The sequence below is a fragment of the Equus caballus genome, chromosome 19 (assembly GCF_041296265.1).
Source record: "Equus caballus isolate H_3958 breed thoroughbred chromosome 19, TB-T2T, whole genome shotgun sequence".
Classification (NCBI taxonomy): domain Eukaryota; kingdom Metazoa; phylum Chordata; class Mammalia; order Perissodactyla; family Equidae; genus Equus; species Equus caballus.
The window spans coordinates 53,474,429-53,492,005 of NC_091702.1; the positions used below are offsets into that span (position 1 = coordinate 53,474,429).

Consider the following 17,577-nt stretch of genomic DNA (forward strand, 5'->3'; position numbering starts at 1 on the left):
CTGAGAGATTAGCTAGGGAAGTATCGTTTCTTAGGACCAAAAAGTTTCTTTAAACATTTAATTTGATTATGTCCTTATAAACAGACAAATGGGAGATGGAGGCTCAAAGTTTATTCTTTGTCGTAGCCTGGATATTGCCTAATTGATAATCTCATCTACAAAATGATGCAATTTCATCACATACTTCATCCTCAGATTTACTTGTGTCCTTAGGCAATTTATGTGATGTTTCCACGATTTGTTTTATGGATTACATTTCTTGTTTTCCAAAAAGAAGTAGTAATGTTTACTCTTACAGTTTCCTGGTTTAAAGGTGAATTATTATGACATTTTAATAAGATGAAGTTTGTGAATACTTGGATTTCTTTGACAGTTTGTAAATGTGAAACATTAATGTTGATCCAAAAGCATCAGTAAGATATTCAAAGTTAATGCATCATACGGTCTGAATTTCTACCACACAAAGTTTGCTGATTTTCCCATTCCCTTCAGTCTCTTTGAAGCAAAAAAGTTTTGAAAATTCCTAGAAGCAGATACTACATGTTTATCTCATTTTATGCGATAGGAGTGATTTCATAAATCTATTCATAATTTAAATGCTCTAGGGGAATCTATTCTTGAGGGAATTTTATTGTGGATCATCTTGTAAAGCAAAAATCATTTTTAAGTGCATATTGCTTCTCATGTCTATACGGCAACTTTCTGACTTGCAAGAGCTATTTAAGCTCCCAGAGGAGTGTGTCCCCTTAGTATGTTCCTGAGAAGGTATAACCTGGGTGGGACAGAAAACAGTGAGGGAGTAAGTTGGTAAATACTAACCTGATCCCAGTAAGTATTTGAACCTCTTTAGAGAGATCTCCAGGCTACTGTTTTGTATGAGATTAATTCCAAATGACACATTCTCTACAATTGCTTAGAATGGCTTTATTCGAGTTTAGTCCAGCTCCAAATTTCCTAGCAATGCATTATGAACCATGTAATTCTAGCTCTTCTCATTGACTTGTTCCTCTCAGCTGTGTAAAGTAAGGCAAAATTCTTTATCTCCCATGGGAGAAATTTGGCACCTTCATCCTCATCCTCCATCCACCTCCTAATCCTCATGGCCCAAACCTAACCAAGAATTTTCTGGATTGACAGATGTAATCTCCTAAAGTGTTTAGATTTTCCAGAGATGTAGTGAGACAGGCTGTTGAGGATTTCCTCTACACATGTAACTGTCACGGAAACTCTCATTCAATGGCAACTGGACCTCCTCACCCACCCACATACATACCCCTGCATCTGGGCCTCTGATTCTTTCATTACAAGGAAAAGAATTAGACAATGGTCGTTTGCTGAAAGAATACTATAAGTTGTTTACCCTCAATATATAGAAGGAGATCATAAATTATGTCACCCAAACTAGATACATTTGAAAGTAAAAGGGGCTGCATTAAAGATTGTGATGAGACAATGGACGTAAGTGAGATCTGGTATTATAGCTGGGACTACCTCCACTGCTTACCTCTCCCCAAACTCTACTGGCAAAATAGTTCTACCAGGAGAGGGCAAGCCATGAAAACCCACAACTCCGCTGCTGAAAGGGTCTGCCTTGATGGGGTAGAATGTGGAAAACTACACATTCCTAGGTATTGTCAGAAACAGTAGCAATCTCAGTGGTAAACAAAAAGGGAGGGTAAACGTCATAGCTAACCTGAGGTTGCAATTCAGGTTGGGGCAGGCAATAGACAGGCATACTAGCCAGAAACTTGGCAAAAAGAATTGTATAAGGAGACTGTCCTAGTGGGCCTTGATAAACTAACACATATCCCTGGTGGTTTGGAAGTCTGCACACATATTGCAGGGAAGACCACAGAGGGTCCAAGATATACACATACCCCAGGCTGACCCAAAGGCCTTGTGAAAGAGGAGATAAGAGAAAGTCCAGTGGAAAGTACGAACCAAGGAAGACTTGTAAACTGCCTGAACTTTCAATGCATTCTCCAACCCATACACATATCCAGCAGCAAAGGGTGTTAGCTTATTGGCCAAGGTGTTTGAGTATAACTTCTGGCCAATCATTGGATGTAAACTGCAAACTGTGTTGACACAGGGGCAAGTGGTAGCTAAAAAATGAAAATATAAATTATGAAAACTGACCAGAGATATCAGTAGAGCATGAAGGAGACAAACCCCACAGCATTAGACTGGTAAGTCACTAAACAAATAAACAAATAAATAGCAGTAACAGAAACAACCTCCAGAGGGAAAAACCAGAAGCCAGACTTGCTATAATGTGTTGTATAAAATGGCAATTTTCAAGAAAAAATTATGAGACATGTAAAGGAACAGGAATGTGGCCCATTCACAGTTTAAAAAGCAGTCCATAGAAATCGTCTCTAGGTTGCAGGGGGAGAGCAGATGTTGAATTTAGCAGACAAAGACTTGAAAGCAAATATTATAAATATGTTCAAATAACTAAAAGAAACCATGTTAAATATTAAATAAAATATTAATGTAATTACTCTTCAAGAAAAGGGTATTAATGTAAAGAGAGAAATTATTTTAAAGAGAAACATAACCTTCTGGAGTTGAAAAGTACAATAACTAAAATGAAAAATATTCTAGAGGTATTTTGAGATGGCAGAAGAAAGAATCAGTGAACTTGAAGATAAATCTGTAGAAATGATCCAATCTGAAGAACAGAAAAAAAATAATGAAGAAAATGAACAGAGCTTGGAAGATCTGTGAGACACCTTCAACCATACTAACATATGTGTAATGAGAGAAGAGGAGAAGAGGAGAGAAAGAAAGGAAAGAAAAAAGATATTCAAAATAATAATGGCCCAGAACTGCAAAATGTGATGAATAACATTAATCTACACATCTGAGAAGCTCAGAAAACTCCAAGTATGATAAACACAAAAAATCCTTACATAGATATGTTATAGTCAAACTTTGAAAGTCAAAGAAAAAGAAATTCTTGAAAGCTGCAAGAGAAAAAAGACTCTGAAGGGACAACTCTATGATTAACAATTGACTTCTCATCAGAAACATTTAAAGTCAGAAGGCAGAGAGATAACATGTTCAAAGAGCTGAAGTAAAAAATATGGAAAAACATGGCAATCAAGAATTTTATATCCAGCAAAAATGTTCTTCATGAGTGAATGTAAAATAAAGATATTCCAAGATAGACAAAGACTGAGGCAATTTGTTGCTAGCAGATCAGCCTTACAAGAAATATTGAAGGAAATCCTTTAGGCTGAAAGGAAATGACAACAAACAGTAAATAAAATCTACCCAAAGAAATAAATAGTACTGATAAATAATTACATAAGTAAATATAAATATGGTATAAATATATAACAAAACAATTCAAGAAGAAGGAAGAAAATAATAAAAATTAGAGTAGAAATCAATGAAATAGAAAACAAAATAATACAGAAAATCAATGAAATCAAAAGTTCATTATTTGTAAAGATCAACAAAATTGGCAGACCTTTAGTTAGACTGACCAGAGAAAAAGGAGAGAATATAATAGATTGTGAAAATCAGGAATGAAAGAGGGTACATCACTACCAAGCCTACAGAAGTTAAAAAGATTAAAAGGTAATACTATGAACAAATATATTAAACCATTTAATCTAAATGGTCTAATTTCTAGAATGCACAAATCACCAAAGTTGACTCAAGAAGAAACAGAAAATCTGAAAAGACCTGTATCAATAAAGAGATCAAATTATTCATTAATTCATCCTACAAAGAAAAGTCTAGATGCAGATGGTTTCACTGCATATTATCTAGTATTTAAAGAAGAAATAATATCAATCTTTCAAAAGTTTTTCCAGAAAATACAGGAAGAAGGAACACTTTTCAATTCGTTTTGTAAGAACACTATTACCCTGAGACCAAAGCCAAAGCCATCATAAGAAAAGAAGCAAATAGTCTCATGAACATAGATACCAAAATCCTCAATAAAATATTCACAAACCAAAATACAGCAATCTGTAAAAGTATTACGCCCTCTGACTAAGTAAGATTTATCCTAGGAATACAAATTTCGTTTAACATCTAGTAATCAATTAATGTAATATACCATATTTATAGAATAAAGGTGAGAACCACATGACTATCTCAATAGATACACAAAAACATTTGAGAAAATTCAATATCCATTCATGACAGAAACTTTCAACAAACTACGAATAGAAGACAGCTTCTGTAACCCAATAAAAGGCATCTATGAGAAACCTACAACTAGCACCATACTTAATGATGAAAGACTGACTGGTTTAACCTGAAGATTGGAAACAAGGCAAGGTTGTCAGATCTCATGTCTTCTATCCAACCTTGTACTGGAGTTTCTGTCCAGAAACATAAGAAAAATAAATAAAGGAAAGAGAAAGAGAAGAAAGAAAACAGGGAAAGAAAAAACCCAGAAAACAAAGGCACCCACATTGGAAAGTAAAAAGTAAAACTCCTTATTTGCAGAAAATGTAAGTATGTAGAAAATCTTAAGGAATGCATTCACACACACACACACATACACACACCTGCACACTAATAAATGAATTCAGCAAGTTCACTGGATACAAGGGCATTATACAAAACTCAGTTGTATTTCTATATACTAGCAACAAACAATGAAATTAAGAAAACAGTTTTATTTACCAGAGCATCAAAAAGAATAAAGGAATTTTCGTAGAAACTGACAAGGTGATCCTAAAATTTTTATAAAAATACGAAGGACCCAGAACAGGGAAAATAGTTTTGAAAAGAAGAACAAAGTTAGATGACTTATACTTCCTCATTTTAAAACCTACTGTAAAAACTATAGTAAGGAATACAGTACTGGCCTATAGATCAATGGAATGGAATGTTAAGTTCAAAAAATTAACCTTTATATTTTTGTTCAATTGATTTTAACAAAGATACCAAGGCAATTTGATGGTGTTTTCAATAAATAGCATTTTCAATAACTAGTTCTAGGACAGTTGGTACTAGGACTATATGAAATACAGATAAATAGCCATGGTGTTAGGATTATACACAAAAAAAAGAGATTTTAGATTCTTACCTTACACTATATACTAAGATTAACTCGAAATAGTCATGTACCTAAATGTAAGAGCTAAAACTATGAGACTTCTATAAGAAAACAGAAGAAAATCTTCATCTTGTGTTAGACAGAGTTCTTAAATATGACACCAAAAGCATGATACAAAAAGGAAAAAACTTCACAATTTGGATTTCAACAAAATTTAAAACTTTTGCACTTCCAAAGATACCACTAAAGAAATGAAAAGACTGGGAGAAAATATTTGAAAGATTTATGGTTTGTAAATATATATCCGATAAAGGATTTTTATCATCATAATATATAAAGAATTCTTCAGTTCTGTAACAAAAAGACAACCCCATTAAAATTGGGAAAAATGTTTTTGAATAGATATTTCACCAAAGAAGATACCGGAATGGCTAATAAGCACATGAAAAGATGCTCAACATCATTAATCTTTAGGAAAAAGTAAATTAAAACCATAGTGAGATACTAATTTATACCAACTAGAGTGGCTGTAATTAAAAAGACAGGCACTAAGTGTTGGTGAAGATGCAGAGAAATCAGAACCCTCATAGGTTGCGGGTGGGAATCTAAAATAGTACTACAACTTTAGAAAATGGCTTGACAGTTCTTAAAAGTTAAAATGAACTTACTTTTATGACCCAGCAATTCCACTTCTAGGTATCTACCTAAGAGAAATGAAAACATATGTCTACACAGAGACTTGTATATAAGTGAATGTTCCTGGCAGCACTATTCATAGTAGTAAAAAACTGGAAACAATCCACATGTCCATGAACTGAGGAATGCATAAACAAAATGTGGTATATCCAGGCAATGAAATACTATTCATCAATAAAAGAGAATAGACTATTGCTACATATCAAAACATAGATGAATCTGAAAAACATTATGATAAATGAAAAAAGCCACATACAAAAGACCACGTATTGCGTGATTGCCCTTATATGAAATGTCCAGAAAAGGTAAATATTTAGAGACAGAAAGCAGATTAGTTGTTGTCTGAGGCTTGGGTTGAGAGTGGGGATTGACTGCCTAGGGACACAATGGATGTTTTTGGGGTGATAAAAATGTTATAAAATGGATTGTGGTGATGATTACTCAACTCTAAATTTACTTAAAATCAGTAAGTCGAACACTTACAAGGGTGAATTTATGTTTTGCAAATTATACTTCAGTAAACTGGTAAAAGTGAAATTATGCTTATTAAAATTAAGGAAAGAGAAATCTCGCAGACACTCCCTTAGCCAAATGGCCGAGATTAACATCCCCAGTGACAAGTCATCTTGATATCATATACCCCCTGGTGTGATGTTATAAGAACACTTCATACTTTTTCATTCTTCTCTGAAACTATAATCCCAGCCTAATTATGAGACAACATCAGACAAATCCAGATGGGGAACATTCCACAAAACATCTAGCCACTCCTCTTCAAAACAATGAAGGTGATGAAAAGCAAAGAAAGACTGAGAACTGTCACAGATCAGAGGAGATTTAGGAGAAATGGCAACTAAATGCAGTGAGGTATCCTGGGTCAGATAATTGGAACAGAGAAAAGATATTAGCGGAAAAACTGATAACATCGCAGTAAAGTCTGTGGTTTAGTTAATAGTATTGTACCAATGTTAATTTCTTAGTTTGCCAAATTTACTGTGCTTATGTAAGATGTTAATGTTAGGAGAGAGTAGTGAAGGAATTACGAGAATTCTCTGTACTATCTTTGCAACTTTCCATAAATGTGTAATTGTACCAAAATAAAAAGTTAAAATTAAGAAAAGGAAAATTATTTTTAAAATGATCTGGTGGAAGAAAAAGAGAGTGAGAGTATAGATGAAAAAAACATTAACTGTGGGTGATGAGTACATGGGAGATAATTTTACTGTGCTCTTTAGTCTTGTATATCTTTAAAATTTTTCATAATAAAATTTTTTAAGTGAAAAGAAAAAAGGGACTAAGACAAATAATTAAAATATTATAATTTGAGCTTTATGCTGACCACAGACAGGGCTTGTCCCTTAAAAGTCAAATCTGAACAGTGTCAGAATGAATAAATCATAGAGAGGTGAGCGAACTCTTGAAAAAACTCTGAGCACGATAAAATCGATGCTGAATAGTTGGGAGAGCATTAAGACAAGCGCCATACTTAGCATAGACCGCCTTAACTGGAGTGCTTTGTTGTTCTTTCCTTGAAGTTTTGTGACCTGGTGATATCTAAACTCCTATCTATGTCAGGATTTTAAAAAGTAGAGTGTGGTCAGAAGCAGCCCTTTGTTCCTAGTCAATGTTAAGATCTATAGTTCCTTACTCCCTTTCGGGTTTTTTTATTGTCTGGGGGCTTTGTTTTTTGGCCTTGTGACTTACAGGATAGGTTACTGTAATATAATGCATTTACTGCTTCTCTGGAAAGCCATTCAGAATCTTTAACTAGTGCAGAATTTACAACTCTTTTGCTAGAGTCTTGCCAAGAGAAGCATTCTTCCGGGCTTTGTAATTTGCATTGATTACTGAGCTGTTTCCCAGCGTATCTGGGTGTGGGCTGTGATCTATAAAGCCTTACATAGTTTAATCCTGATTAAAAAAGTCTGACACTGGTGGTCAATTTTAATAATGACTGAGATTGATCTGGGTGACTTGAAAAAATTTTAACAGATTTTGGAACCTGAAATATTGAGAGAAAGTTATTCTCATTGATGACACATACTCTGGAAATCTACAATTTTAAAGGGGGGTTCAGTGTACAGTACTGAACTTGGAAAAAGCAGAAAGTTTAAAAGTAGACAATAGTGCAAAAAATAAGGTCCTAGTCCTAAATTTCTTCTCCTTAATTTAATCCAACATGCCTTTAGACTATTTCACTTCCTTGACGACCATTCTTCCAAGCAGTTTCTACCCAATACTTAACCCCACATAGTGACAGAATTAATGATTTTCTCATGAGGCAGATATGAATAGGAACAGTATTCATATCAAAGACAACTGGTCCCACTTCCAGGTCCATCTTTGGGCCAAGATACGTAGTCGCCAACAGTGAGTTGGCGACTGTATTTTTTTTAGTCCTGGCGCAAAGTAAGATCCATCTGTTTTGCCCAGCCGTTTGCCTGAGTGCCACAAAATAGTCCTGTTATTAGTCTTATTTGTGGTCCTATTTGAGGTTAGAGGATAATGTAAATAAACTTCAGTCCTCCTTGTGATGAACGTAGCATGGGAATTAAAAGCGGTGCTATTGGTAGTGGTAAGTGATGTTGTGTCTCTATTTTCTCAATTGCTCTGTTTTCTTTGGATTGGGAAACAGACATTTAAGAATGAGTTTGTCATCTGGAAGGATAGTTGTGACCAAGTTTCCCTCAACAGGATACAAGATGTTATTTTTGAGCTTCATTACCCTCACCAAGGGGAAAAAAAAAGAGAGAGGGGAAAAAATAAATAAGGAAGAAAGTGAAAGTAAGGAAGAAACAGAGAAGTGAAGAGAAAGGTCAAAGAGGAGAAGGAGGAATGACACGAGGAGAGGAGGAGAATGTAGCTTAGTAGACTGTCTATTCATAGAAATGACTTTATTATTTTGAACTGATAGTTCAATTCACTCAACATCTGGTGAATTAAAGGAAAGGAAATCTAACCGATTAAATTGAACTGCTAGTTGTCAGTTAAATAGTTTATGTATAAATATGCAGCCTAGTTTCCATCACCTTTTCTTGTCTGAACTAGACAGTGAATCAGTTTCACTAACCACATTTGAGCGGTGAGTAGAACAATACCAATTGGTGATTCAGATTTATAGAGAGGTGGGCAGTTTTTAGATTTCTGAATCATTTATCGGAGATTATTGTTATTTCATATAATTTCTGAGCATGAGTTATTTTTGTCAGTTTCTTCTATGAATGTTTTGTTGCCTTATAAGGAAATATGTGCACTCCCCTCCTCTCATTCAGTTGTCCCTGGTGACGCCTCCATAATTTCTGTCTTTACACTGGTGCATTTTTAGTCTAATTCTGGCATGTGAGAAGCAGGGGAAAAGTTTAGTTAGTCAATGTCAGTGAATTTTTTGGATCCATTCATGGATAGATTCAGTGAATCTGAACCAGTTTGCATTTAAAATCCATATACATCAAAGAGACACAATACCCAAAATATTCCTCCATATAATACAAGGAAAAAAGAAAACAATTCGTAAGTGAGAAGTCGATGCATTTTCTAATAATAGATGCAACTTCAGGGATGATTTATGGTCATGCTCTCACATGTGGAGATATTAAAATATTACCTTGCACTAATATGAAGGTGGACAACATAAACATCCCACATTTAGAGCTATAAATACAGAAAAAATGTACTGCCATGCTGTAAAATAAAAGAAAGGTAGTTGTATTATCTACATTTTGCATTTAAAAGTATATATTTTTCTAAATCTTGTTGTGTAGTTATTTGAAACTAAAAATAGGGATGACTTCATCCAGTCTGTTTTTTGTAACTATTATCTTATTTATAGATGGTGTTGTATGAAGAAAGAAAGGATTGAAAAAAACAGTATGACGTCTTAAGCCCAAATATTTGTGACATACTTGGAGATTTTAATGCCTGGGCTTTTAATTCAAAGATTAAAAATACATTTATAAAATATGGTTACAGTTATTTAAACCAGAAGGTCTGGTTCAAACCTCAATGATCTTCCTGAGCTGCTTCAAACAGCAGTGGCTGCAGGAGACACGATATTCGACATGATGCAGTTTGGAGCACACTAAACCCACACTACATTGCAATGGGCATTTTCTATTGCTAAATGTGTCCATTTACCTCTTCTTCGCTCTCTGGCCCATCACCAATTCGGTCATTTGAAAGCAGTAGATCTAACATTTTTTTCCAATTCTATTTGCAGGCAGAATTTCTCTTGAACATGTGTATTCAGATCATAGATTTTCGTCTTTATTCTCTGAAATTAACATTTTATGTAATCTTTAGGCTGTGAAATTTTGTTTAGGAGTTTTTTAAATCAGATAGCATAGAGCAAAAATTCAGAGGCACTGAGCTTCTAGTCGTATCATTATGAAGTCCTTAACATGGAGGCATATTTTGTTTTTCAGAATTGCCTTTTTTTCCTCTTTAGATCCTTTTCTTTTCATTAAAAAACTACTCTGGGAAGAGGGTTTTTTTTTTTTCTCTTAACGGGAAAAAAAAAGCCACGCTTGACTGATAATGCATTGCTTTGGATGGTGAAACATTATGAAAGTTTAATTTTTAATTAAATCTGAAATACCAATTATAACTGAAAGAGATTTTAACCTGTTTCTTTTCAGACTGCCTGAAGTTACATTTAGAGACTGAAATCACTGCACCTTAAAAACAAAAGATTGGGCTGCACTGCATTCCTGTAAGTGAAGGCTTCCTGCACCTTCCTCTGGATTTTTGTGACCAACTCATAAAATGACAAAAACATTGGTAACACGGAAACCAGACATGAGTAAAAATTTGAATGTCCCTGAAGAAATATATATTTAAATGATTTCCTTCTTTAAAAAAAGAAAATTTGTTGGGCTCAATATTCAGCATGTCTTTTTTATCCAACCTAAATTGTGGATCCTTTCTTTTGGCTGGTTTGAATTGCTTTAGGGAGGGTGTCACCCACTGTGCCTCAGCACAGTGACATACACCCTGTCAGGAAGGATTCTTGCATTTTTGTACAAGTCTCATTGAAGGTAACAGATTTCTTAGGGAAGCAAAGTAGATTCCTTTTTCCTTTGTGATGTCATTAGAAATTTTTAGCCTTTGTGTCAATGGAAATGGAGAAAAAGAAAGTTCATGATGACATCACAAGATTCTGTTGCCTTGAGGACTTTGGGCAAAACTAAGTAAAATGCATAATTCCCTTGTGTGCGTGTGTTCCCCATTCTGCTATGAAGCAGTCAAAATAGCACATCTTATGTCTTCCCGTGAGCTACAAGGCTGTCTCTCAGAGCCCCATTGTTCCATAAATGCATGTCAGAGTCTACCACAGTCTGGTCTACCCTTATTTAGCTGCTGTTTTGTCAATGTACTTGGAAGAACAATTAACATTTGGGATTTCAATGTCTGAATAACAGGCAGTGAATAGAACCCAAGCATATAAAAGATTCAGACGCCCAGGGTAAGAAAACAGAAGCTTATAGTTGGTAGGGGAAAAAAGAAAAGCATTTTAATGCTGCACTCAAAGGTTGTGAAATACTACAAGGAAAGTCAATCTGTTTTTTTTTTTTTTTTTTAATTTTAGATCAAAATGTACATTTTGGTAATGAAATCCAGAAGCTTATGATGTCTTCCTAAGTTTTGCAGTTTAATGTGTTGCAAGGTCTCTAGCAAGAGAGTCTTAAAACATTTAAATAACATTCATCTCCTTGAGTCATTGTTGGAATGCCGGATGTGGGGAATACTGCATCGTGGTTTTCAGTGTCACAGTGCCTGTACAGCAGGGTACATTGAAGGTGATTCAGACAGTTTCCTGCATTTTCCGGTTGGTTACTGCACTGTTTTACTATTGACTATAGTTCTTGATGTTGACTGTAGACAGTCTTGAAGTTGTCTGAATATCTCTGCCTATTGTCTTAATTTCTGCTAGGTTCATTTTTCTGGGAGATGATACATGGACAGAGCAAGATCTCCTCACTGACAGGGGATCTGGTGAACTGGAGGGAACTTAGGCAGCTTATGCGTGTTGCCCGCTGAGCACAGTGCTTGGCTGGTATGAGTGAATAATTGATGATTATTGTTATTTTTGTCATAACTACAACAGTTCAAACCCATAGACAGTAAGTTCTCTAAAAGCAGGGCCTATTTCTTATTCATTTTTGTAATCCCCAGTCCTTGGTGTAATAGTAATCAAGAAATAGCTGTTGTTATTAGTACAATTACAAAATTTCTTAAAAGTCAGAATTTTAGGATTCATTTTGTCAGAATATTTTTGTGAAGAGGGGTTGAATAGAGCTTTTAATAGTCAGGAAGACAATCATAAAGGAATTTGTCAAAGACAAACCTTCTGTTCATCATACCACATTAGGTGTCAGTCCCCCAGTCTTTCTACTCTTTGACTTTCCACTTCTTTCTCCTGACCAAAATGAGGAGTGCTCATTCATGTCATATCCTTTTCCTCTGTGAAATGGTCTTCAATAGTTTTCCATTTAAGTCATGGGTCTGACATCCCATACACTGGAGTTGTCTCCAAAGATGAATCTACCTGACTCCAGGATGGATGGTGCTCTGTACCTGTTTGTCTAATTGCCTTGCAGTGGATTACACTTCAGGGAAATGGGGCAAATGGTACAATGGGTATTGGGCCAAGATGCCAGGTATTTGGGAAATTACCATTAGAAACGTCTACTTTCAGTGCATTAAAAGCCTGGCCAGTTTCTGAGCACTAATAAGACCACAACATTCTTTAGAACTCAGACCCATTTGACTTCTTCTAAGTTTAGCTTCCTGGGTTTTTTTGTTTGTTTGTTATTTTGTTTTTTGTTTTTTTGTCATAAGGTTCTCTGCCCTCCCCTACCAATTTTAATTTATTTCCAAAAGGATTCCCTTCATTTTTATTAAATCAGCTTCTGGTGATGCAAATTAAAGCTCTCATAAAACTTGGCCTTTGAGGCAAAACTAAAATGATAAAATTTGGGCTCAGTGAATTGTGCTGTTATCATGTTGAATAACATTTAAGGACATCAAAGAACTTTATAAACACATTGCACATTTTTAAGGTTAAAAAATTGAGGTGAAAGGAATTTAAGGGCAGAACATCAATAAACATTATAGTAGAAGGCATGTAAGAAATAAACGTCCAATCATCTCATTTTGAAATAAATAAATTGAGGCCCAGGGTAGGGCATGCAGGTTAACCCAAACCATACTGACCACCAACGCAGATCATACTCAGACATCTGCTTGAGAGTAGACCTGAATTTAGACTCTGGGGCTTCGACCTCTCCTCTCTACTCAGGGAACAAATTGCCTGACGTTCGTTTTATGAGATCCATTGAACTGTCTTCCCCTCCACTGAGTAGTCCAAAATTCATATATAAGGATAGTCTGAAAAAATTTATTGTTATCAAAAAGTTTATTTTTCATTTTTCCTGTGCATTGATATCATGCCTCTGGTTGTGCAATGAGTCACATAGAGGCAAATTTATTTGGTTGACTTAGTATTCTTTATGATGATTTACAAAGTGGACAGAAGACCATTAGAACCTTCAATAGTGGTTTAATTGGGCTTACAGTCATGATGAAACCAGTAATCTGAACAGAGCCATTGTGACATGAAATTTAGACTTCCCAAGAGTGTGCATCATGCATGGTGTCAGAATGTCACTGTTGCCAGGGGTCATTTCCGTCAAAGAAAAGTTTTTCAGGGTCTGAAATAAATGAAATAAACTTTAATAATTTAAAATGAATTACTTGCCCTGGTAATTTATTTCAGGTTGCCTTTATTGGATTCTGTCACTTAGCAATTCAGGTAGGAAATTTTCTATTTCACCCAGAGCTAAGTCTTGGCTACATCTTAGTTTCTTCCTCAAATTTATTTTATCCCCTCCAGACCTTCTCACCCCCCAGCATGAAGAAGCTTATGTCACTATGCACTAAAATTTAGTGGCCTAAGTATTTGTGTCCCCAATAATGAGACGATGTTCTGCCCTTAAAAATTCCATGGAAGCTTTGGCATATAGAGAAGAAGGGAGAATGAAGATGCCAGAGCAGGGCCTTAGATGTAGACGCTCAGCAAGATTCTCTTCTCTTTCCTCTTTCCTCTACAATAATAATTTAAATTTTTTTCTATGCTTCTTGTGAACAAATCATTTCACCAGGATACATAGGTAACACCTATTTCCTATCAACTAGTAGTTCATAATCTATTTGGATAATAGATAGATCTTTTGTTATAGACAAAATGTTATATGGGTACAGTAGAGGAAGTAAATGTTTATCATTTCTTCTGAACCATCAAGGAATAATATGGATATTAACAAGCAGCCCAAGTAGAGGGAATTATAAAAATGAAAGTTGAGGGAACAGTGAGTAGTAATGGTGTGATATGAATATAGCATGCTGGTTGGGGCCAGTGTTTTCCAAAGTGTGGGTTTCAACCTGTTTATAGGTCATGAAATCAGTTTAGAGGATCACTGTCAATATCATTTTAATGAAATAGAACCAAAGGAAAAGAATTATAAAAAAGAGTGTACTATATATTTTTAAGATAATGGATTGGAAAATAAATATATTTTTTACTGGGAATCATGCCACCAAAACACAAAAGCAGATCTAAAGATGATAGGTCTTTTAAATACTCAACTCAGAATGACTCATCAAAAGAGGAGAAATAACAAGTATTGGCAAGGGTGTGAAGAAAAAAGAACCCTGATGCACTGTTGGGAATGTAAATTGGTGCAGCCACTATGGAACACAATTGAAGGCTCCTCAGAAAATTAAAAATCGAGCTACCAATTGATCCAGCAATTCCACTACTGGGTATCTATCTGAAGAAAATGAAAACACTAATTCAAAATGATATATTCACCTCTATCCTCATTGCAGCATTATTTACAATAGTCAAGATATGGAAACAACCTAAATGTCCATCCATGGATGAATGGAAAATAAGATGTGGTATATATAAATATACAATGGAATACTACTCAATCATAAAAAAGAATAAAATCTTTCCTTTTACTACAACATTGATAGACCTTGAGGGTGTTATGCTAAGTGAAATAAGTCAGAGAAAGACAAATATTGCATGATTTCACTTATATGTGGAATCTAAAAAACGAAACAAAACCCAGATTTACAGATACGGAGAACAGATTGGTGGTTGCCAGAGAGGAGAGAGGTTAGTGGGGAGGCAAAAATGGGCGAAGGGGATTAAGAAATACAAACTTCAAGTTATAAAATAAATAAGTCAGGGGATGTAATGTGCAGCATGAGGAATATGGTCAATAATATTGAGTTAACTTTGTAAGGTGAGAGACAGTAACGAGATTTATTGTCACGACCATTTCTCAATGTATACAAATGTTGAATCACTATGTTGTACAACTGAAACTGATATAATACTATATTACAATTATACCTCAATAAACATAAATAAATAAGTAAATACTCAACTCATGTAATCCTGACTAAGGGATAATATTATTTTCCCTCTTTTTATATGCTAGAAAGTGGAGGGATTAAGCAGTTTGCTCCAGGTCATACAACAGGTAAATGGTAGAGATAGGATGTGAATATGTCTGTCAAACTCCACATTCATACTCTTCCCATGATTTGACTCTGTTTTCCAGGGTGGCATGACTTCAATTATATCCCTATTGATAAGTCATACATTTATATCTCTAGTCCTTATATCTCTCCCAAACTCTAGTTATATTTCCAAGGTCTTTATTTAAATCTTCAATTAAATATAACACTAGTTTCTCCAAGTCAGTACATCAAAATTGGATTTATCCTTCTAGGTAAAAACCATCCTCCTTTTGACCATCCTAATTTTCTTCACCCCAATTCTCCAGGTCATCTTGACTTAAAATATGTCATTCTTGCCTCTCCACCTCAGGTATCCAATAAGTGACCAAGTCTTGTTAATTCTTCTTTGGTACCTCTATCCTAGTCAGGTTTTCATCTTCTCTTGCGTGCAATTATCTCCTAATTGGGAGAGAGAGGAGGAAGGGAGACCAGCTCATCCTAAACTCTGTTGTCCTGTTAGGTCTCCTAAAGCAAGAGCCCTAAGATCATGTCCCCTTTGTTCAGACAAAACTTTAATAATTCTATATTAATTACCAAACAGTTCCTAACTAATATTCGTAACATTCTAAAATCTAATTCTAACCCCATTTCTGACTTAATCTTATGGTATAATATACCATACACTTGGGCCAAATTTCCACACCCACATTTACTGTATTGTTTCTGCCATCTGGAATGTCCATCATTCTGTTTTTCCGTATGCAAATCTAACCCGTCATTCCAGGTCCACTTTAAATGCTAATAATTCCCCAAGAAACCTTCCTCCCTGACCTGGTCAGAAATAATCCACTCTCTCCTACCTACCAAACTCACAGCACTTGTAGTGGCCCTGCCAACTATTTGATTTTGGATTTCTAGCCTTCAAACCTGGGAGAGAATAAATTTCTGTTGTTTTAAGTCAACAAGTTTGTGGTAATTTGTTACAGCAGCCTAAGAAACTAATACAGCACTCATCTACACTCTTTTTTGAGACAAGAATTACTTTCTATATTTTTAAACAATATTTATGTGCATGCCTTATTCTTTTTTTTTTTTTTTTTTTTTTTTTTTTTTTTTTTTTTTAATTTTTTTAAAGATTTTATTTTTTCCTTTTTCTCCCCAAAGCCCCCCAGTACATAGTTGTATATTCTTCGTTGTGGGTCCTTCTAGTTGTGGTATGTGGGACGCTGCCTCAGCGTGGTTTGATGAGCAGTGCCATGTCCGCGCCCAGGATTCGAACCAACGAAACACTGGGCCACCTGCAGCAGAGCGCGCGAACTTAACCACTCGGCCACGGGGCCAGCCCCTGTGCATGCCTTATTCTTATACTAGAAAATAAATTCTTTAGGGACAGAGTCCACATTTAGTTAAAATTTCTAAACCCTACAGAATCTACCACAATAGAATCATTAATTCATTATTCAACCATGCTTAATACTAGTAATATAGAAATGATCCTTTAGGCTCTCATGGAACTTACAGTCTCCTAAGGGAATCAGATGTTAAATAAACAAATGATTCTGAATTGCACATTGTAGTCCTTGAAAAAAGCAAACAGGTATGCAAGACAACAATGGGTGAGGGAAATCTATTATACTGCCCTTTGGGTGCTCAAGAAAGAATTCTCGTAAAAAGTGTCATTTAAGTTAAGAGTTGGAGGATGGAAGGATGGGAAGAATCAGCCAGGTGATGAATTTTGGGTGGAGATGGAAGCAAGAGAGGGAGAGAAAACTCCAGACAGAAACAGCAAGGACAAAGCCTTGAGGCAAGGACAAACATTGTATATTCAAGGAAATAAACAGATTCCAGAGTGGCTACAGCAAGCCAGCAAAGGAGGAGAATGACTGGAAGTCAGGTCAGAGAAGTGGCCAGGGAAAGGAGTTTAGATTTTGTTATGAATACATTGAAAAAGCACATAGTAGATGCACAAAAAGTAAATAAATAAATGTATGTATTTATATGTGTGTGTGTGTGTGTACATTGAAGGACGGCTCAAAATTAGAACAAGATCAAAATAATTCAAAGGTAAATAGTATACACAAGTTCATAGCATCCATATGTTCATTTTGAATCCTCACTGAAGGTTTACTTCTGATTTTACTTAGGGTTTGAACTTCTGAAACTAAGGTCTAATTGTTCACAACATATTTCCCATCGGCATAACCAAAGTAGATTTCTGACAACCTTCTAAGATAAGGTCAAGTTAATTTTATTTCCTTTCTAGTTAATAATTGTTAAAATTCTGTTGTTGGTTAATAGATCTCCTGTTTTTATTTATATTTAAG

General features: G+C 35.2%; 1 protein-coding gene across 40 annotated transcripts in view; it reads left to right on the forward strand.

Moving 5' to 3' along the window:
• The window catches only part of ZBTB20 (zinc finger and BTB domain containing 20), a 746,634-nt gene that overhangs the window by 299,521 nt on the left and 429,536 nt on the right, over window positions 1–17,577 (forward strand). For 22 of the 40 annotated variants that reach the window (XM_070243765.1, XM_070243790.1, XM_070243768.1 and 19 more), the window contains one exon: window positions 10,357–10,430. The exons of the other annotated variants lie outside the window; for them this stretch is intronic. The gene's annotated coding sequence lies outside the window, so the exon portion shown is untranslated. The remainder of the gene's footprint in view (window positions 1–10,356; window positions 10,431–17,577) is intronic. 40 annotated transcript variants of the gene reach the window in all.